This window comes from Callorhinus ursinus, unplaced genomic scaffold, assembly GCF_003265705.2.
Source record: "Callorhinus ursinus isolate GAN/ISIS: 27379988/994484 unplaced genomic scaffold, GSC_fseal_2.0 scaffold6, whole genome shotgun sequence".
NCBI classification, from domain to species: Eukaryota; Metazoa; Chordata; class Mammalia; order Carnivora; family Otariidae; genus Callorhinus; species Callorhinus ursinus.
In genome coordinates, this window is record NW_027397068.1 from 37,043,261 (window position 1) to 37,065,731 (window position 22,471).

Below are 22,471 nucleotides of genomic sequence, written 5' to 3' on the forward strand. Positions count from 1 at the left end.
CTAGAGAGACTTGTATGAAAAAGGATGTAGAATGATACAGGGACGTATCACAAACATCAAGTTCAAAGGAAGTACACTTACGGTAACCTATCCTGAATAAACACTTCTTATGCCCCTACTATGAGCAGACCCCTCTGCTGGGTGCTAAGAGGTATACAAAATTAACTAAACATGGATTCTTCTCTTAAGGAGCTTGTAATCTATGAGCTATAATGGTAAGAGAGGGAAGACTATGGTAAGTTCTAGAAGGATAAAGTTCCCAGGGGAAGTAAAGATGATGTATATTCATTTATGTGGATGGAAGAGATGATTAGAGAAACATTACCAAGTAGCTTTTGAACTGGACCCTTCATAACATCTGGACTTTTTTTAAGTGGAGGCAGACAGGTGTGTGTATATCTACACACCTACATACAAATATACACACATATATGCACACACACATATTTGTGAGAGTGAAGGTGAGGGGCAGGGGTAAGGGTGACTTTGGAGAATGGTAAGTGGTTGAAGCAAAAACTTCCTGTGTGCTCGCTTCTTTTGATTTTTCTAAAAGTGAAAGAAACGACTCAGAGAGAAGCAGGGGTGGGGGAGGGAGGGGGAGAAACAAAGGAAGGAAAGGAGGGGGAGAGGGGGAAAGGAAATCAGGAAAAATAAGGATTGATTAGCATCACGTCTTTTGTTTTGAATATAGTGGACACACAGTGTTACATTAGTTTCAGGTGTATAACTTAAGTGATTTGACAAGTTTATACATTATACTATGTTCACCGCAAGTGTACCTATTATCTGTCCCATTACATCCCTACTATGATATCACTGACTATGTTCCTTATACTGTTTTTTATTCCCGTGACTTACTCATTCCCAAACTGAACTCATTCCCTCTCCCTTTCACCTATTTTCCCCAAATTCCCATCCCCCTTCCCTTTGGCAACCATTAGTTTGTTCTTTGTAGGTATAGTTCTGATTCTGCTTTATTTTCTTTAGATTTCATTTATGAGTGGACTCACATAAGGTATTTGTCTTTCTCAGTCTGACTTATTTCACTCAGCATAATATCCTCTAGGTCCATCCATGTTGTCTCAAATGGCATGATCTCATCCTTTTTTATGGCTGTGTAATGTTTGTGTGTGTGTGTAAACATACACATCATATTTTCCTTATCCGTTTGTCTACTGATGGACACTTAGGTTGCTTCCATGTCTTAGCTGTTGTAAATAATGCTTCAATAAACATAAGAGTACATATATCTTTTTGAGTTAGTGTTTTTGTTTTCCAATAGTGGAATTATTGTACCATATGGTGTTTCTATTTTAATTTTTGGAGGAACCTCCATACTGCTTTCCACAATGGCTATACCAATTTACATTCCCACCAAAAGTGCAGGAGGGTTCCTTTTTCTCCACATCCTCACTAACATTTGTTGCTTCTTATCTTTTTTATTTTAGCCATTCTAGCAGGTGATATCTCATTATAGTTTTGATTTGCATTTCCGTGATGATTAGTGACGCTGAGCATCTTTTATGTATCTGTTGGCCATCAGTATGTCTTCTTTGGAAAAATGTCTTTTCAGGTCCAGAAAATCCTAAAGAATCCACCAAAAAGTACTAGAATAAACAAATTCAGTAAAGTGGCAAGATACAAAATTAGTACCAAGAAATGTGTGTAGCTTTTCTATACACTAACAATGAAATTGCAGAAAGAGAAATTAAAAAAAAAAAACAAAACACCATTTACAGCTGCACCAAAAAGAATAAAATACCTAGAAATAAGCTTAACCAAAGAGGTGAAAGACCTATACTCTGAAAACTATAAAACACTGATGAAAGAAATTGAAGGTGACACAAACAAATGGAAAGATTTTTCATGCTCATGGATTGGAAGAACAAATACTCCTAAAATGTCTACACTACCCAAAGTAATCTATAAATTCAATGCAATCTCTATCAAAATACCAACATTATTTTTCACAGAACTAGAACAAATAACAAAATTTGTATGGACTCACAGAAGACCCCAAATAGTCAAAACAATCCTGAGAAAGAAGAACAAAGATGGAGGTATCACAATTCTAGATTTCAAGATATACTACAAAGCTGTAGTAATCGAAACAATATGGTACTGGCACAAAAACAGACACATAGATCAATGGAACAGAAGAGACTCCAGAAACAAACTCACGAATTACATGGTCAGTTCATCTATGAGAAAGGAGGCAAGAATACACAATGGGGAAAAGACAGTTTTTTCAATAAGTGGTGCTGTGAAAACTGGACAAGACTGAAACTGGACTACTTTCGAATACCATGCACAAAAATAAAATGGATTAAAGACCTAAACATGAGACCTGAAACCATAAGAATCCTAGAAGAGAACATGGGTAGTAATTTCTCTAACATCAACCATAGTAACACTTTTCTTCCCTCCCTCCCTCCCTTCAATAGATTTTATTTATTTATTTATTTGAAAGAGAGAGTGTGTATGCTTGTACAAGCAGGGAGGAGGGGCAGAGGGGGAGGGAGAGGGACAAGCAGATTCCACATTGAGCCCCTAAAGTGGGGCTCAGTCTCAGGACCCTAAGATCATGAGCTGAGCTGAAACCAAGTCAGACGCTTAACCGACTGAGCCACCCATATAGCAACATTTTTCTAGATAAGTCTCCTAAAACAAGAGAAATGAAAGCAAAAATAAACTATTGGGAATACATCAAAATAAAAAGCTTTTTTATAGCAAAGGCAACCACCAAGAAAACAAAAGACAACTTACTGAACGGGAGGAGATGTTTGTAAGTGATAAATCTGGAGAGGGTTAATAGCCAAAATATATAAAGAACTTATACAACTCAGCACAAAAGAAACCAAACAATCCAATTAAAAAATGGGCAGAGGACCTGAATAGTTATTTTTCCAAAGAAGATATACAGATAGCCAAAAGATATGAAAAGCATCACGTTTTTGAGGAGCAACAGTGAAGGGCAGACTGAGGAGATCTGGGCACCATGGGCAAATTAGATGGGGAAAATTGTGGCCAGGATGCATGGAGGAGATGGGGCAATGGTACAGGAAGAGGCCCACAAGTCCTGAAGGAGCAGTGGCACCGCGGCTATGGCTACGCCATAACTTAGATACTGTTTTTAAACTTATTAATGATGGGCAAGTCCCTAAAATAACATGGCATATTCATTAACAATAACAAATGTAGATTCTTTTCTCTCTGCAAATTTGTATGCTCTCCATTCAATGGCCGTTTTAGTTATAGTGGCATGTCTGCCTCTCAGCAGTCCCAGCCCCGTGACATCAGCAAACATGTGCTACATTTGTTAATGTCTGCTCTATTTCCAGTTGGCTCTAGTGATCAGTCCATGCCCTAAGACTGAAAAAGTCTGAGAATCTTTATTTGTGGTGAATGGCACAAGAAGACACTCATCAAAGAATGACAAACAAGGCACCAAATCCCCCCTTTAAAACCAAATCCCCTTTTAAAAAAATTACTGAAAGGGAAAAATTCTGAACAGACGGTCTATATCTTATGTAGATCTTATGTAGACCAAAATGGCTTTATAAAGGCAGTTGTTTAGAATGTGGAATCCAGTTTGCCAAAAACAATGTAGTAAATTGCTCCTAACTAATGCCACTAAACACATTTAATCCATACGGAAGTAAGGCTGCTTGCACTTATCATGGAAAAGGACTATTGCTGGAATACTGGCAATGAAACAAAATACAACTGCATACAAAGTGATTTTTTTAAAAAAATTATTTTCAATGTGAGGTAAAATTGACTGTTCTTCCTCTCTCTGATCAACAAGTAAGCCATTTCCTGTTTGCAAAGGACTGGACTGAGATTTCAAGAAGGTATACAGTGGTCCCTGCCTTCAGTCAGTTTACAACAGAACTGCTGGAGGATGGGGAGGTTCTACACAGCACCTGCCAAGCAACGGATGATGGCATCCATGTCAGCATTAGCATGGGCAAAGAGACACTTCCATGGAGACTCCTGGGTATCTATAAGGTATATAATCTTAAAGCTATCCATGATATGAGAAGGAAAATGAACAAGCAAACACAGAAAGAAGGTGGTGAATTATTCCTAATTGGGACAAAATGAAATGAGTAAGCTTAAAGGAAGGGGGCTAAGGACAATTTATATGTGAAGAAAAGGGCTGCCTGATAAGCAGTTAGTGGAAATGTGAGCAATGAAAAATAGAGGAGTGGTCATCTGAAAGAAGGGAAGGTAGTACACATGCCTAGTGGTTGCAGATCTGTGATACAAACAAACATTACTGCATTAGAAACTGAATGGGGCTTTAGAAAACACAGATACGCATACACAATCGAATCTTATGTACTTTGTGCATAGTGGTGGCTCACTAAATAACTCCTGAACTCATGAATTACTGTAAGGTAATGGTCATTCTTCCAACCCAGTAGGACCTCTGCTTTCTTCCATTTCTTCCATATTTCTAACAATAATAAAGGTAACTACCGTATCTGTAATAGCAAGCATTGGGCTAGGCTTTATGTGTACATACTTTCCCTAAGACGCACAATCCCCTGAAAGGTAGATAACATATCACCGACTTGGAAATATGGAAAGTAGAAGGTGGAAGATGTTAGTAACTCCCTGACAGGTGGCAGAGAGCAGCACAGCTCCATTCAAACCCAGACCAGCCGGCAACACAACCAGTGCTCTCTTACCTGCAGACTGCCCCCCTGCGGTGTACCATCTGAAACAGTTCCTATGGTCACAGAGAACCCTCCTGATGCTTTAGGTATTCACTGACTTGCCTTATCTTTTTTCCTACTTGATTTGATCCTCCTTAAGGGACTGTGACTTATGGTTGTCCTCACATGCCTGTCACATATTAAATGTTCATAAACATTCACTAAATACATGAAAAATTAAAAAATAAAGCTTTACCTAGTTCAGTATTTCTAAAATTCAGTGCCATTCTATACTTAAAGGTTTCAACAGCCATAAAATAATCATGCTAACATGTATATTTTTCTACATTAACTTCAAGGAATGAAAACATTCCAGTTTCTGGAAAAGCTACCTTTTTAAAAATTCAGTTAATTAACATACAGTGTATTATTAGTTTCAGAGGTAGAGTTTAGTGATTCATCAGTTGCACGTAACACCAGTGCTCATTACATCAGGTGCCCTTCTTAATGTCTACCACACAGTTACCCTATCTTCCCACCCCCGCCCCCCAAGCAACCCTCAGTTTATTTCCTATGACTAAGAGTCTCTTACGGTTTGTCTCCCTCTCTGATTTTGATTTATTTTATTTTTCCCTCCCTTCCCTTATGGTCCTCTGTTTTGCTTCTTAAATTCCACATGTGAGTGAAATCATATAATTTTTCTATTTTTAGTCTACATGTTTATACTTTCCTAAAAACATAGTAATAACTTTTCTAAACATTGTAAAGTTAGGTTACATAAATTATTTTCACTATTACAGGCTCTCTGGAAAGTGCTTTTTTTTTTTTTTAAAGATTTTATTTATTTATTTGACAGAGAGAGAGAGACAGCAAGAGCAGGAACACAAGCAGGGGGATTGGGGGAGGGAGAAGCAGGCTTCCCGCGGAGCAGGGAGCCCCATGTGGGACTCAATCCCAGGACCCTGGGATCATGACCTGAGCCGAAGGCAGACGCTTAATGACTGAGCCACTCAGGCACCCCGGAAAGTGCTTTTGTTTTTGCAATGCTCTCCCAGTATTCTCGGTACATCCTTTACAAGGTGATCCCCATCTCCACTCATGGCTTTAATCACCGTTGATACACTGGTACTCCTAAACTCAGTTCTCGCTTGTGACAGTGGCTGCTATGTGTTCACCAAACTTTGTTTCCCTTTCACCCTAGGAGCAGAGCCAGATCGTGTTTCCCATCTCTTTTATGGGGGTCGAGTAGGACTGCAGTGAATAAGTGTTGCCAATGGAATGGGGGTGGAGGAACATGCCATTTCCGGGGCGTCCCTAAAAGCCTTCCTGTGCAACCCTCCTTGTTCTCTATCTTTGCCAGGATAGACAAGGATAAGGCCATGGAGTCAGAGAGCCACCTGAAGGAGGAAGCCTGGGTCCTGGATGATTGTGTAGAGCAGAGCATCTGTGACATGAAGCAAGAAAAACTCCCTTTGGCAACATCCTGCAGGAAAGAGATGAGCATAGGAAAGAACTGACCAGTTCTCAAGCAGGAGTGAAAGACAATAAACAGCTCAGAAATGTGAAGTTTTGAAAGGCTGTACAAAAAACAACTGCTTCTAGACCCCAGAGAGTAACAGCAAGACTGAAAAGGCTTTGAACAGAGCCCTGTTGTAAATTTTCTCAGTTGTACAAAATGACCCAGGGTAAGTAAGGTGAAGCCTTCAGTTTTAGATGGCCTGAAGGCAGCCACCATTAGGATGAATAAAGAGGAATGTTCACAGCAATACTATTCACAATGGCCAAGAGGTGGGAGCAACACAGGTGTCCATGGATGGAAGAATATATAAACAAAATGTGATACACACACACATGCACACAATGAAATATTATTCAGCTTTAAAAAGAAAGGAAGTTCTATTTACTACAACAGGGATGAACCTAGAGGACATTCGTATACTAAGGGAAATAAGTCAGTCACAAAAGATAAATATGGAATGATTACACTTATATGGGATCTCTAGAGTAGTCAAATTCATAGTGACAGAAAGTAAAATGGTGATTTCCAGGGACTGGGGAGAGGGGAAAATGGGGAGTTGTGGTTTCATGGGTATAGAGTTTCAGTTCTGCAAGATGAAAATAGTTTTGAAGATTAGTTGTACAACAATGTGAATATGAATATACTTAACACCACTGAACAGTACTTTAGTACAGTAATTAGAAATAATTAGGGTGGTAAATTTCATGTTATGTATTTTTTTTACAATAAAAAAATGGAAGCTTTTATGGACTGAATGTTTGTGATTCCCCCGAATCCACATGTTGAAGCCCTAACCCCCAATGTGATGATACTGAGTTGGGGCCTGAGGGAGGGTTGTGCCCCCATAATGGGATAAATGTCCTTGTGGGAAGTGGAGGAGAGACCAGAGCTCTCTCTCTGTGTCTCTCTCTACACACACACACACACACACATACACACACACACACACACAGAGCAAGGAAGAAGCATGTGAGCACTGGGAGAAGGCAGGTGTTTACAAGCCAGGAAGAGGGTTCTCACTAGGAACTGAATCTGCCAGCACCTTGACCTTGTACTTCCAGATTCCAGAACTGTGAGAAGTAAATGTCTGCTGTTGAAGCCACCCAGTCGATGGTATTTTGTTATAGCAGCCCAAACTCAGACAAAGGCAAAGAAGAAAAACAAAAACCTAACAAACCAGGCTCGAGGAATATGTGAAGAAAAGAACTCTGGATCCTGGCACATGCAATTGATAGGAAGCAAAGAGATGAGAGGCCTGTTTCCAGAGGATCTGTGCTGCACAAGAAACCACCACCTGACTCTAAAGAAAGCCTCCATTGCTTTCAAGTTGTAAAACAACCTGGGGCAAATAGGACACCAGAAGTATAAGCAAAAAAAGAACAGATAAAATGGACTTCAACAAAATTAAAAACTTTGTGCTTCAAAGAATGCCATCAAAGAAGTGAAAAAACCCACAGAATGAAATTATTTGCATATCATATATCTGTGAAAGGACTTATATCCAGAACATACAAATAACTCCTAAAAGTCAACAATAAAAGGACAAATAAGCCAGTTCAAAATGGGCAAAGGATTCGAGTAGATATTTCTCCAAAAAAGATACACAAGTGGCCAATAAGCAGGTGAAAAGATGCTCAGTAATTCAGTCATTAGGGAAATGCGAATCAAGACCACAGGTGAGATACTACTTTAGACACCAGGACTGTTATAATCACAAAGACAAGTGTTGGCAAGGACGTAGAGAAATGGGAACCTTCTTACACAGCTCGAGGGACTGTAAACTGGTACAGTGGTACTGGAAAACAGTTCGATGGTTCCTTAACAAGTTAAATATAGTTCCCATATGAGCCAGCAATCTCTCCTATTATATACCCGAGAGCAATGAAAATATATATCCACACAAAATTTGTATGTGAGTCTTCTTAGTAGCATTATTTATAATAGCCCAAAGTGGAAATAGCCCAAAGTTCCATCAACTGATAAATGGATAAACAAACTGTGATATAGTCATATAATGGAGTACTATTTGGCCACGAAAAGGAACAAACTATTGGTCCACGCAACAACGTGGATGAACCTTGGCAACATTATGCCAATGTTCTTCAGGACCAGTCCTGAAAGCTAAAGAGCTCTAGAACGGAAGGGGCCAGGGCCCCTGAGTGATTTCATAGAACAACTCCTCTCCCACACAGATAAGACACAACTTAGACTGCGTTAAGCCACTGTCCGCTATAGCAGTGAGCCTACCCTGAATAACACATAACAAACCTCTCTAATGAGCACCAGATCCTTTGGCTGTGGCAAAAACTACTCCAATGTTTGAGCGGTCTCCTCACCAAAAGAATCAGGCCAAACAACAGCCTGCAATGCAATAGTCACATGTTTCTAGATCATCCAATATTTTTAGAATAGGGCTCTCAATTAAAAAAAAAAAACTTAGCACCCTAAAAATGGGGTAAAAAACCTCACAAAAATGTACAAAATAAAAATATGTTAACAATATTCTCACAATCCATTACATACATATTTGGTAATCTTCAATGCTAGGTATACGCACCCTCTCCTGCTTTTTCATAAGGTTGATAAAGTTAACAAATTGCCTTTTACTCTAGATTGATTCAATGAAGGGTAACAAGAAAGTCAAAAGCCAGGACGGGAGTCAAAGTATTGCTCATATAGAGCATCTAGAAAGAACAGAAACTCTCAAAGTACATGATGTGAACCATTTTCACATCCTGGTGGCAACTTGGAGGCCTCCAAGGGACACTTCTCGACTTGTTCCAGAGCCTCCTCAGTCCCCTAGGAGTCAGAGCGCTCTCAGCGGGCTTGGGTAGATGGACCTGTTCCCACCTCTCCCTGTCTCCCCGCCTTAACCTGAGGCTGACCTGAGGAGGATGCTCCAGAGATGCAGCTTCACACGGTCTGGAGGAAGAGGCACACAGGTTGCCTGGTGTGTAGAGCAATCTTACCTGGGAGCAGGGGTTCCTAAGCCTGCTTATCAATGAGAACCAAGGTGGGTTTTAATAATATAGATTCCCAGGTCCCATCGCTGAGCGTCTGATGCGTAGGCTGGGCATGGCCTAGAAAACTGAAGATCAGCTGAGTGGACTGCTGCTGTGGTTCTCCTATGACTGGTAGAATCGCACATACAATAAATGTCTACTTGTCAGTCTCGCTACAAAGTTCTGAGCATCTGGAGGACAGAGGCTTTGTCTTTTCATCTTTGTGGTGTGAGTAGCTAGCAGAGAGCATGATGTTGCTTAGTGCTCCAGATATGTTTATTGAGCAAAACAATAAATTGCTATCATGCTTGTTTTTAAAATTTAGACTGAGGAATAGCACCAAATACGTAATTGCGATATCAGATTTTTTCCTACAATGGCCCTTAGCAAATAGCAAAGGAATCCTCTATTACTTAGAAGTCTACTGACACCCTACCCTGGAATTCTAATTCTGTGCAGTGTGCGCAAAGGGACACATTAAAAACAAAATAAAACAAAACAAAACAAACAAAAAACCTCAGAAATTCCCTGCAACCTTGGAGGTCAGCCAGATATTCTGCTTCAGTGGTTCATACTAATATCCTTAAAGGATATTATAATTCAGATAAAAAAATCCTTCACAAAGCAATCAGACTTTATTCACTTGAAACATGAGAGAAAGAGAAAAAGCAAAAGCAGACACACTTAAGAATTCCTAGATATGATGTTGTAAGGTATCAAACATCTTAAAGAAAAACTTGAAGTGTTCTCAGAATAAAAGGGCCCAGAACATCTGGATGATGATGGCTTTTGTATTGCCGGCCAAATGAAGAAGTCTTTGAACTGAGGCGTGAGGAGTAGGTAAGGTCTTTTAAGGGTAAAATTCAGAGTATCTTTATTTTACTTTGGCAGAATACATGATTAAGTATTCCCTTTTCACACTTAACCCTTCTAATCTGCTTGCTAATTAACAACTTGATATGCTTTATGTCTCTAGAGACATCTTCTCAAGAGCTCTGCATTTGGCAAATAACTGTATACTTTGCATCCGGAAGATTAACAGGCTTCTAACTAGGGAGAGAATGAACTGAAGATTCTGAAAACCGTTAGCCAAAAAATTAGATGAGCTACTGTTGGAGGCAGATCCAACTCTTTCATAAATTGTAGAGTGACACACAGATTAAGTGCCATGAAAAATGAACATGAGGGGCGCCCGGGTGGCTCAGTTGTTAAGCGTCTGTCTTTGGCTCAGGTCATGATCCCAGGGTCCTGGGATCGAGCCCCTCATTGGGCTCCCTCTCCCTCTGCCTCTGCCTGCTGCTCTCCCCTGCTCATGCTCTCTCTCTCTCAAATAAATAAAATCTTAAAAAAAAAAAAAAAAGAAAGGAAAACGAACATGAGTTACAGGGGAACTTGAAGATGTTTCCGTTGTTCCCACCACCGAGCAGATGCTACATGCACACGGAACACCGAAGCACACCTGACAGCCATCCCAAGAACAAAGCCAGTACGTGCTATTCTTGCACTGTTTTCTAAGTGACATTATGTCAAAGGGCAATTCCTCCAGCTGAAGGAAAAATATCACATAATTGGTGTAGAGGTGATCTGGGGACAAACTGTAAAAACTACCACAGAGCTTGACCCCATGTGACAAAGTAGTGTCTTTATAAACCCCACCACCCTTTTTATCTAGCTCTTTGAGACCCACTGAGCTCAAGACTCTCCTCATCCAGAGGCATCTCCTATTTAGATGGGAGTCACCAGGCTGTCTGGCTAAACTATCACTCCCCAGCACTGACAAGCCTCCCAGCAGGGACAACTGTTGTAGGACTTGTTCTTCAGTATATTCCTTAAGTGATTCTTTTGTCCTCAATGCACAGAAGTTCCAGACAGGCCAGCCACTGGAATGTCCGTCAAGCCTATAACTCCACAGTCCCTTCTTTGAGAACTGCCATGCAGGAATGGCGGGCTAGGCCCGAGGTTGGAAACTAAGGGCAGCCACTCCCCAAGCCGCCCGGAGGCCTCGGAGCTGCTGCTACATGACTACTAGGGACAATCTCAGTGGCCCTCTTTTGAGGGTATCTGGAATGGACACAAGAGGGAGAACTGAACTACTAAAGAGAGCTGAACGAGTCTGAGAGACCCACAAATACACACACGCAGAAACAGTCACAGCAAAGTATCTGAGTCACAAGAATGGGACAGCGGGAATGGCTGCTATTTTATATCTACTTTGCACAAACTCCCATTCCCCAAATTATGTTCCAGTCACCAAAAGAAGCAGCTTCTGTTTTTCTGGTCCTGTTTCCACATTTGTAAAAAGGGGGTTATAATGATAGCAGTCTGATACAGAACTACTGTGAGAAAGAAATGGGTTCTTATGTGTACAATACTTAGAAAAGAGCCTGGCACCTAATAAGTACTAGATAAATACAGATATCCCTTATTATCCAAACTCCTGCTTTCTGAAAATAGGAATTTGAATATAGTAAGATAAATTTTCTGATAAATTCCTTGCTACCCAAATTCAGGAACAAAAAAGATTTGGCCACAGATACTTGTGTTACTTATTATAGTTAAGCACCTCATCATGTGCCAGATACCATGCTGTGTGATTTACATGTAAGAGTAAACCAACCTTCTTTTTCTATTTTATTGAATTCTATTTGACATGTAACATTATATAAACTCAAGGTATTCCAAATACTGATTTGATACTCTTATATATTGTAATATGTTGCCATTGTAGTGAAAGTTAGCACTTCCATCATGTTATGTGATTACCATTTTTTTTTAATAGTGAGAGTGATTAAGATCTAGTCTCAGGGCGCCTGGGTGACTTAGTCGGTTAAGCTCTGACTCTTGGTTTTGGCTCAGGTCATGATCTCAGGGTTGTGAGATCAAGCCCCATGTCGGGCTCTGCACTCAGTGTGGAGTTTGTTAAGGCTCTCCTTCTCCCTCCGCCTCTCCACCACCCCAAAAAATAAATAAATCTTTGAAAAAAAAGAGATCTACTCTCTTAGCAAGTTTGAGGATTATAATATAATATTGTTGTTTATATTCACCATACTGTGCATTAGATCTCCAGGACTAGTCTACCAGTTGCAAGTTTATACCCTTAAAAAACATCTTTCCTTCTCCCCCAACCTCCAGGCCCTGATAACCACTATTTTACTCTGTTTTTATGAGTTTGATTTTTTATAATGGTATATATAAGTGATACCATACAGTATTTGCCTTTCCGTCTGACTTACTTTACTTAGCATAATGTCCTCAAGGTCCATCCTTGTCATAAATGGCAGATTTCCTTTTTTCTCATGGCTAAATGTATTCCATTATATATACACATACCACATCTTCTTTATCTATTCATCTGTTGCTAGGCACTTGGGTTGTTTCCGTATCTTGGCTATTGTGAAGAATGCTGCAGTAAACATGGGAGTGCAGGATATCTCCTTGATAACCTGTTTTCATTTCTTCTAGTATATACCCAGAAATTGGATTGCTGGATCATGTAGTAGTTCTTTTTTAATTTTGTTTTTTTAAGATTTATTTATTTGACAGAGAGAGAGAGAGCGAGAGCAGGAATACTAGCAAGGGGAGTGGGAGAGGGAGAAGCAGGCATCCCGCAGGGAGCGCGATGCAGGGCCTGATCCCAGGACCCTGGGATCATGACCTGAGCCGAAGGCAGATGCTTAAGAACTAAGCCACCCAGGCACCCCTCTTTTTTAATTTTTTGAGGACCCTCCATACTATTTTCCATAGTGGTTGCACCAATAATACATTCCTACCAACAGTGTACAAAGGTTTCCTTTTCTCCACATCTTTTCCAGCACTTGTTATCTCGTCTTCTTGATGATAACCATTCTAACAGGTATGAGATGATATCTCATTATGGCTTTGATTTGCATCCCGATGGTTAGTGATGTTGAGTACCTTTTCATGTACCTGTTGGCTATTTGTATGTCTTCTTTGGAAAAACGTCTACTTAGTTCTCTGCCCATTTTTTCATCCAATTGTTTATTGTATGAGTTCTGCATATATTTTGAATATTAACCCTTTATCCAATATATGGTTGGCAAATATTTTTCCCCACTCTGTAGGCTGCCTTTTGAAGACACTGTTGCAGCAGGACATGTTCTACTTGACTGAGCTGGATACAGGCATGCAGTCCCAGACCAAGTAGAGGCACATGTTCCTCTTTGAGCACACTGTCACCTTTAGCAAACTACTCTAGAAGGGATCCTTCACCCTGGACTGCATGTTTGAAAGGAGAATCATGATGAATTACTTGGTCCTGGATGAGAATGTGGACAGTAACCCCAGCAAGTCTGCACTCATGAACAGGGAGACTTCTGAGCAGATCATTCTGCAAGCCACCAACACTGAAATCCAGCAAGCCTGGGCACAGGACACTCATCAAGTCTTAGAAACACAGTGAGACTCCTTAAATGCTGCCGTCGGACCTCATTCACCAAAGAGTACTATGTGCTGAAAGGGAATAACATCTGTGTGAACCAAGGTGAGGCGATCCCGTCCTCACTGTCAACAAGCAGAATATGTGCCTGATGTTGTCAGCTGGCCAGCAACCATCCCCCCACAGCTGAGGCCTGGGTCCTGGCGTACCTCACCAAAGCCAGGGTGGCAGTAAAAAAAACAGTGACAAGAGCACTAAATAAGTGCCTCACTGGCTTCTCAAGGAGTGTGTGGATTTAGAAAACTGAAAAGCAACCCAAAAATATGAACACGTGGTAGGGAATTGCTGCTGCTGCTTCTCAATGGATGCCACTGGAACCGATATTTTGAGCACTAGAACCACATGAAGCATGTCATCCAGCCTGGACCTTTCCAATTTTTGTTGTTGTTGTTGGTGGTGGTGGTTTTCCTTTCTACTTATAATTTTCTGTTCATTTTTTTCCCTCTTTTTTCCCCCTAGGTTTTCATTAAGAAACTTCCTGAAGCCCCAGGTGATGCAAAGGCCTGCCTTCTGTGCTCCATGTGCCCACAGGAGTCACTGGACTGGACTTCTATTTTTCTTGTAGTAAGTTACTCACATATATATACACCTGCAGGTGTTTTTTTCCCCTTCAAAACAAGGAGTTTAGACATCAACTAAAGAAGAAGTAAAATGAATCATACAGCTTTAAGCATCAGCACGAGCATTTATATAGGAGAATTACAGTTAGTGAGTACTAACCACTGAAGAGAGCTGAACGAGGCTGAAAGACCCACAGACACACACACAAATTCAGTCATAAAGTATCTGAGTCACAATAATGGGAAAGCAGGTTTGAAGCATCCTTCTGATGCTAAGGCAGTAATGAAACAATACAGCTGCTATTTTATATCTACTTTGAACAAACTCCCATTTTCCAAATTATGTTTCAGTCATCAAAAGATGTGGCTTTTGCCACCTGGGGTACCCTAGGCTTAAGGTGTGCTTCGGGTAACATGAGCTCTTCTCATTATAACTTTAAAAGGCCTTCCCAGTTATCATCTACCCTCTAGCACTCAATATTTCATCCTGGAGCAGAATCATGTTTTGGTTGACTGATCAAAGTTCCTGGACAGATGGAGGAGCCTAATGATGATGGTGACAATGGTCCATATTCCTTCAAAAAGTTCTGGGAAAGCAAGTTGTTCATAGTTAATTTGGCAGGAAAATCTGACCTAAATTGATGTGTCTTTATTCTATTTAGTGTGAAGTTTCATAAGCTTCACTGCAATAGAATGAAAATGTTTGATTACAGGGTGCTGTCTCCAGTACTGCTAGTAGGTTTCATAATATAGGACATATGCACTGTGTTACTTTCCCAAAATGAAAACAAAAAAATCTGAATTCTGCCATGTATTTGGCCTCAAGGGTTTCTAAAAAGAATTGTAGGCCTATAACAATAATACTTAACTAGCATTTATTAGAGGTCAGGTTATATCAGAAGCACTTTACATGGATTAATTAACTCATTTAATTTTCACAGTAGCCCTTTGAAATGGAGTAATTCTCATCATCTTACCAATGAGAAAGCCAAGGAAAAAAAGTCGAGTAAAATGTCAGTAATTAGCTAGTAGGTAGTAGAGCTGAAACCTCAACCCAGCCAGACTAGCTCTGAGACTCTTCCTCTTAATTATTATAATTCTTTCAATACCCAATGTGTTCTTATAGTCACTAAAAAAAAAAGGAGCTCTTGATGCAGTTTCCTGAACTTGTTCCGTATCTAGCATAGATCACATTCAATATGTCATGATATAACTTGAAACCATATATTTTTTAAAGATTTTATTTATTTATTTGACAGAAAGAGAGACAGCGAGAGAGGGAACACAAGCAGGGGGAGTGGGAGAAGCAGGCCTCCCGCCAAGCAGGGAGCCCGACATGGGGCTCGATCCCAGGACCCTGGAATCATGACCTGAGCCGAAGGCAGACGCTTAACGACTGAGCCACCCAGGCGCCCCTGAAACCATATTTTATATATGTACATATTCTGTAATCAACCAGCCAGCAGCTGAATTCATTTGTCATGGCTGAGGTTTACAGCATCTCATAGGTGGTATCTTAAACGTTATCTATTTATGTTATCTATTTACTCATTAGTTATCTATAGATAACTATATATAGTTAACTCAAACGTTATCTATTTACTCATTAGATGTCTGAATTCCTTACACAAATTTTTTCTAGTCTACACTGCCACAACCATATAGGCAGCCTACTTGACCTCTAGGCAGCTCTAACCTAAGAGGTCTTCCTTGTACGGATTCTAAAACACTTCCCTGAACTTTCTGGCCATTGATTCTAAAGGATATAGAAAAGTTTAATTCCATTTCTATATATTTGAACCCTTTAAAATAATTATAGATAACTATTTCTCCAATTACTCTTTCTAGAAATGGTTCAAAGAAAACATGGGTAATATTTTAAAAATACACAGCAAAAGTTGGTATGAGTTAAATGAGAAAGAATAACTTAAAAAATAAGATGCTGATTTCCAGCTTTCCAGAGGACGATGGCAGCTGCTTATATCCAAATTTCTCCACATATCCTTCAGAGACCTTACAGATAAACAAGGGAGCAAATAAACCCCTAAAACAAAACTAAGAAGTAAGAGTGAGAGAGAATACTGCAAAGTTCAATTTACATGGAAATCAACAAATAGATATTAAAAACTGGCAAAGCTAATTTAGAGCCCACAATGGAATAGAAAGATCAGTGGAGACTAAGTGAAAAGGAGAAGAGACCAACAGGCTCCTCATGATGGTGGAACATAGCTAACATCACCCTTAGAAGGACAGAGTCCCACATGGAATAGGGAAATACTGAGAAAAGGTTTGAAACCTTGTGGATCAAAGCAGTGGCTACTGGGGATCAGAAAGAAGGACCTGAAAGTTCTTGAGAGCAGAGGTGGCCTTCTTGGAAAAGCTCCTCGATTAGATGAGTCAGGAGTCCTTTGGAGTCTTGGTGATCAGGGGAAGGGGGAGACGAGCAGTAGATATTAAAGATCCTACTAAACAAATAAGAAATAGAACCAGAAGACACATCAACCAGCCCCTTAACCTTTAGAAAAAACACTGTTAAATAATTGCACTTGCCTGAGATTACTCTGAATTAAAAATTAGTACATCCTCCAAACTTCTCACCATCATCACAATAGAATAACTACTATTGATTTAGAAAAAGATAAGACATTTTAAAAGTAATGGAAATAACATGTAACATCCATATAAAACTACTATAAGAATCAAAATACCTCAGGTGATAAAACCCCTTATCCAATACCCTGCCATAAAACCCACAAAGCAGAAAAAATCTGTATATAATCTGCTCACTTTAATATCCTTAAACAAACATTTGCATATATGAAAAAACATTCCAAGTCAGAAATTCAAAAACCCAAAACAGTAAAGTACAAAAAAGATATATATCCAGAGATGACTCAGGGAAGAAAAGGAAGAGAGGAGAGAGAAGACAAAATAATTTCAGAAATGAACATTCAAATCTGAGATGCCCAAAGAGACAAGACTGGCAATATAATAGTGCTATGAAGAGGAATAAAAATGCCAAGAGAATAAAAACAAAATACAAAAGAGCTAAAAAGTCTGAGATACAAATTGGTAGCTACAGAATCTAGGCAAAGAAGACCTAAACTATATGTAATTAGAATTTCTGAAAAATAAAAACAAAGGACAGAGCTTATATATATAAAATTGTAATTCAAGAAGAATTTTCAGAAAGAGTTCTATATTTCAAAGGGCTCACTAACATCTAGACAAACTGACCAAAAATAATCAACTGAGGCATAGCCTAGTAAAAATACTGCATTTAAAACGAAAGGAAAAAAATCCTTCTGGGCCTTCAGGCAAGAAAATCAAATCACCTACAAAGCAAAGGATATCATAATGGCATCATATTTGTCAACAGCAACACACATAGCAAGACTACAGGAAAGAAAGTGTAAGGCTAGGTCTTCATATCCAGCCAAGCTGTTTTCAAGTATTGAAGCTATGAAAAATAGTTTGAAACCGGCACAAACTCAGTATGGTATTCAGGAGCCCTTTCCAAGGAATCTCTTAAGAGGATGAGCTTCATTTAAGTAAGAGATGTCAGTGATGCTCTGGATTGATGGTGAGCACTGAAGACATTTAATTTTAGATAAAAGACTGAAACACAGGAAGAGATACATTTAGAAGAGTATGTGTTATCTGTCCTGTCAAAGTATAAATAATACAATCTCTTTTTTAGTAGTAAAGAGAAGGGAAGAGGGGGAAAGTAGAATAAGCTCATTGATTACCATATGGGTAACAGAGTCAAAGGTATTATTTTAAGCTCCCAACTGAGGATAAAGGGGCTGCTGGCATTATAAAAGGTATTTTTTTAAAGGTAAGTCCTAGAACAGGTGTTGGCAAACTTTAGGTGGCAGGTCAAATCCAGTTCACCTGTTTTTGTAAATCAAGTTTCAATGGGACACAGCCAAATCCATCCAGTTACATATTGCCTATGACTTCTTTTGCTCTGTCTACATTGTAGGTACTAACGTAGTCATACTGTCCAAATCAACAGAGGTGAGTGGTTGTGTGAGAGATGGTATGGTCCACAAAGCCTTAAATATTTACTATCTGGGTCTTTATAGAAAAAGTTTGCCAACTCCTAATGTATAACAGAAGTACAAATCTTCCTAAATGCCAGACACATAGAAAAAGAAACGTAGTAAGTTTTTAAAAAATGAAACCATTAACACCAATCATATTGATAATACCAATAAATGTAAATGTGCTTAATTCATACATTAAAAGGAAAAGATTTTCAGGTCATTCATAAAGCAAAATAAAGTAAGACCAACCGTATGCTATATATAAGAGAACAAACTGAGGCAGCTTTTTCTGTCCACAGGTCCTGTCCCCATGATATAATAAAATGACCTCCAAAGACGAACCATGAGAGACGATGGACTCTGAAAAATAAACTGGGGGTTCTAGAGGGGAGAGGGTGGGGGGATGGGCTAGCCTGGTGATAGGTATTAAAGAGGGCACGCTCTGCATGGAGCACTGGGTGTTATGCACAAACAATAAATCATGGAACACTACATCAAAAACTAATGATGTAATGTATGGTGATTAACATAACAATAAAAAATTTAAAGAAAAAAAGCTATACAAAGTTAGGCTAAAAGATTAAGATTCACTGGATGTAGAGAATATTTCTAAATAAAATAAAACATTAAAATAAAAAAAGTACCTCAAAAATAAAAATTTAAAAATTTAAAAAATTTAAAAAATAACAAACTGAAATCTAAAGGTTAAGCATAAAGGAATGAGCAAAGATATATTAGGCAAATGCAAATAATATGAAATGAGGAGTTATGATCTTGATGCCAGGCAAGGCAACATTCCGACCAAAAAGTTTGAAGACAGAGAAGTACAAATGCCAAAGCCACAGCAACTACCTCCAGAAAGCAGAAGCTATGAGAGATGCAAAGAGAACCCGGCAGACACAGAAGAAGAAGAGACTAACACACCTTCTCAGTCTGAGACATGTCAAACATACAAAAGGTAAGTAAAGATAGAGGGGACCTAAACAACATCATTTATAAGGTATAGTTCACGTGTGTGTATATTACATTCTGATTATAGGCAACAGAATTTCTCTAGCACACATGGGCCAGTCATGAAATTATCTTTATTTTAGACCACACACACACAAACACCAAACCAAACCAAACCAACCAAACAAACAAAAAACCTTATGAAGTACCTTAAAGTACATATAATGCAAACAAGATTTTCTGGCCACAATGCCATAAAACTAAAAACTAATAATATCAAAACACAAGTTAATTTTAAAAAGTTTCTTCTACCTGAACACTAAAAAACTCTTTAAAGCAAACTCTTGGGAGAAAGGGGATATACAAATCCAAACTGCAGAATTTCTAAAACATATTAAAAGATGATAATGAGAATGCTACATATAATTATTGAAGCAGTACCAAAGAGTATGTATGTGTGTGTCTATATACACGTATAAATATATATATATACACTATCTTTTGCATAAGAGATGCAAACACATGCTCACACAACCCCTCCCACTGTGTGTTTTTGCTTATTTTTGCAAAAAAAAGAAACACAGGAAGGATAAATCAGAAACCAATGAAAAAGATATCCATAAAGGACAGGAAAAAATAGAATGGAAGAGGTAGGGATAAGAGTGTGATATCGTTGGTGTATCTTTCTATATAGTTTTGACTTTTGAAATATGTTTTGCAAATTCAGAAAATAAAATTTTAAAAAGACTGAAAAAAGCAAACTCTAAAAGTGAACACAAGCATTAACTTAAAACCCTGATTCCTATCTACCAAGTCAGTAATATGACCACACAAAGAAAATAATTAATTCATGGGGCGCCTGGGTGATTCAGTCATTAAGCGTCTGCCTTCGGCTCAGGTCATGATCCCAGGGTCCTAGGATAGAGCCCCACATTGGGCTCCCTGCTCAGCGGGAAGCCTGCTTCTCCCTCTCCCACTCCCCCTGCTTGTGTTCCTTCTCTCGCTGTGTCTCTCTCTATCAAATAAATAAATAAAATCTTTAAAAAAAAAAAAGAAAAGAATTAATTCAAATAACCTTTGAATATGCACTCTGACCAAATATGACCTTGGTGGAGTATATTCTAAGCACAAGAAAAACTGCAAAGAAGGCTTGAATATTAGTTTTTTTTGCATTTGTTGTTATTGGCAACAGTGTTGGTATAATAATACTAAAACTATTTTGCAGACTCAATTGAGTTCAGAAACACAAGTTCTGTGAACTTTCATATACATATGAAATAATATAATTTTGGGGAGTCGTAAGTCCTAACTTACCCTAACCTAATAGGACTGGTTAGAAAACAAAGTTTTTTAAAAAATACATAAATACTTGCACAACAATTTAAATGTACTTAATATGGCTAAACTGTATGCTTAAAAATGGTTAAGATTTTAAGTTTCATGCTTGTGAATTTTACCATATGGTAGGCATAGAGCCAGGATACTGACATCTATCAACCCTAAGTTGAGACTATCCCTGAAAGAAGGGTATTGTTATTTTCCTTCCACAGATGACTAAATTGCAGCTTAGAGCTGGCAATTATGTCGCATAAGACCAGAAAGTAGTAACAGAGACTAGAATTGACTGTGGGTTTCTCTGACCCTAAAGCTTACGCTCTTTCCATCATGGTAACCACTCGATTTTTGAAAAGAATATTAACAATTTAGTTTTGCCTTATTTTTTAATTTAATTTTATTTCTAAAAAGATTTTATTTATTTATTTATTTTGGGGGGGCGCCAGCAGGGGAGGAGAAGAGGAGGGAGAGGAAGAGGGAAAGAATCTCAAGCCCACTGTGCACTGAGCGCTTGGGCTAAATCTCACAACCCTGAGATCATGACCTAAGCAGAAACCAAGAGTCGGACGCTTAATGGAATGAGCCACCCAGGCGCCCCATACTTTCGTTTTATTTAAATGAAGGGACATTCATTGCTTTTGTTATTGTTGGATATTTGTTGTTACTGAGTAGTGATAGTGGCAGTTTTAAGGAGTTTTACCAAGAATGCACAAGGAGGGAAATAATTCCAAAGGAAAGGTGTTTGGTCTCTTGGACAGTAACATCTGCTCTTCCTGAGTGTTGTTTCAGGTCACATCCTCTGCCTGGAAAATATGGAGCCTAACAACTTAAGGTGGAAGAGATTCAAATCCAAGTTATATGTGTAATCTTTTTTAAACACAATTTTAAATTCTTGAACAGTGTCAAAAATGTGAAATCTGGTTGAAATACATGTTTAGACCAGCATGCATTAGAGACATCATGTTCAAAAGCAAAAGCAGTAACTGCTAAATGCTCATCCACATGTGGTGGCCCTGTTACCCCTGGGAATTGGCTGTTCAGTACGTTCGGAGACCACAGGAACCTAAGCTCTGTTAGTACAAGGTAATTAAAAAATATCTTCACTAAATTGCTCAAGAAACCCTTTCAAGATGGAGAAATTTAAAAAACCAACCATTACATAATAATACAGTTATGTAACATTTACAAACTGTGTCTTAAAATGCATGATAAAAATTGAATGGTATAAATATCTTTATGAATCCAGAAATAGTTATGTAGAGTGTGGAACAAATCAGAATGCCACCAACATTCACACCTGGATGAATAAGAACTTGTGTAATGAAAATAACTAGAAGAGAACAAAGATCCTATAATTCCTGGAATGTGGTAAATTATAGTCATCTTTAAGTAAAAGAGATATGCCAAAAAGCTTTAAAAAATAAAAATTCTTGCATAAATGTAAAGAAGCTGAAAGGCTAAAATATCAAGTCTGATCCATGCCACAGTTCAAAGAGGTATTAAAGTCTGGACAGTAGCCAAGACAAAAGAGAAACATTTGAAGAATTTTATCTTGAAAAGATAATCATACAAATGTTTACCATAATAATAACCATAATATCAATATCTACTGTGGTACAATGGTCAAAAAAGTAAGTCTCTAAGAAAAGTTCGTAAGATCAAAGCATTCAAAGTACTTCTCATGCAAAACTCCTTTCAGTACGTATTATATATTTGACAAATGGATTAAAGGAGAAATAATTTAAAATTGTAAATGAGTAGCACACATCTTCTAGCTGTGAACTGTCTCCTTTCCCAACAAAGAAATTCAATCTGAAAATTATTCATTAAAATTATTTACTTTAGAAGATGTCAGTACCAGTTAAAAAAAGGGTTTTACTAATGATAAATGTATCATCTCTCCTTGGTACTGTTGTTCCTTTCCATTCCCTTCAT

At 38.6% G+C, this 22,471-nt stretch overlaps 1 protein-coding gene across 6 annotated transcripts in view; it reads right to left on the bottom strand.

The window, feature by feature from the left end:
- MCM9 (minichromosome maintenance 9 homologous recombination repair factor) overlaps nt 1-22,471 on the bottom strand; it is a 189,028-nt gene that overhangs the window by 101,270 nt on the left and 65,287 nt on the right. The window lies entirely within an intron of this gene.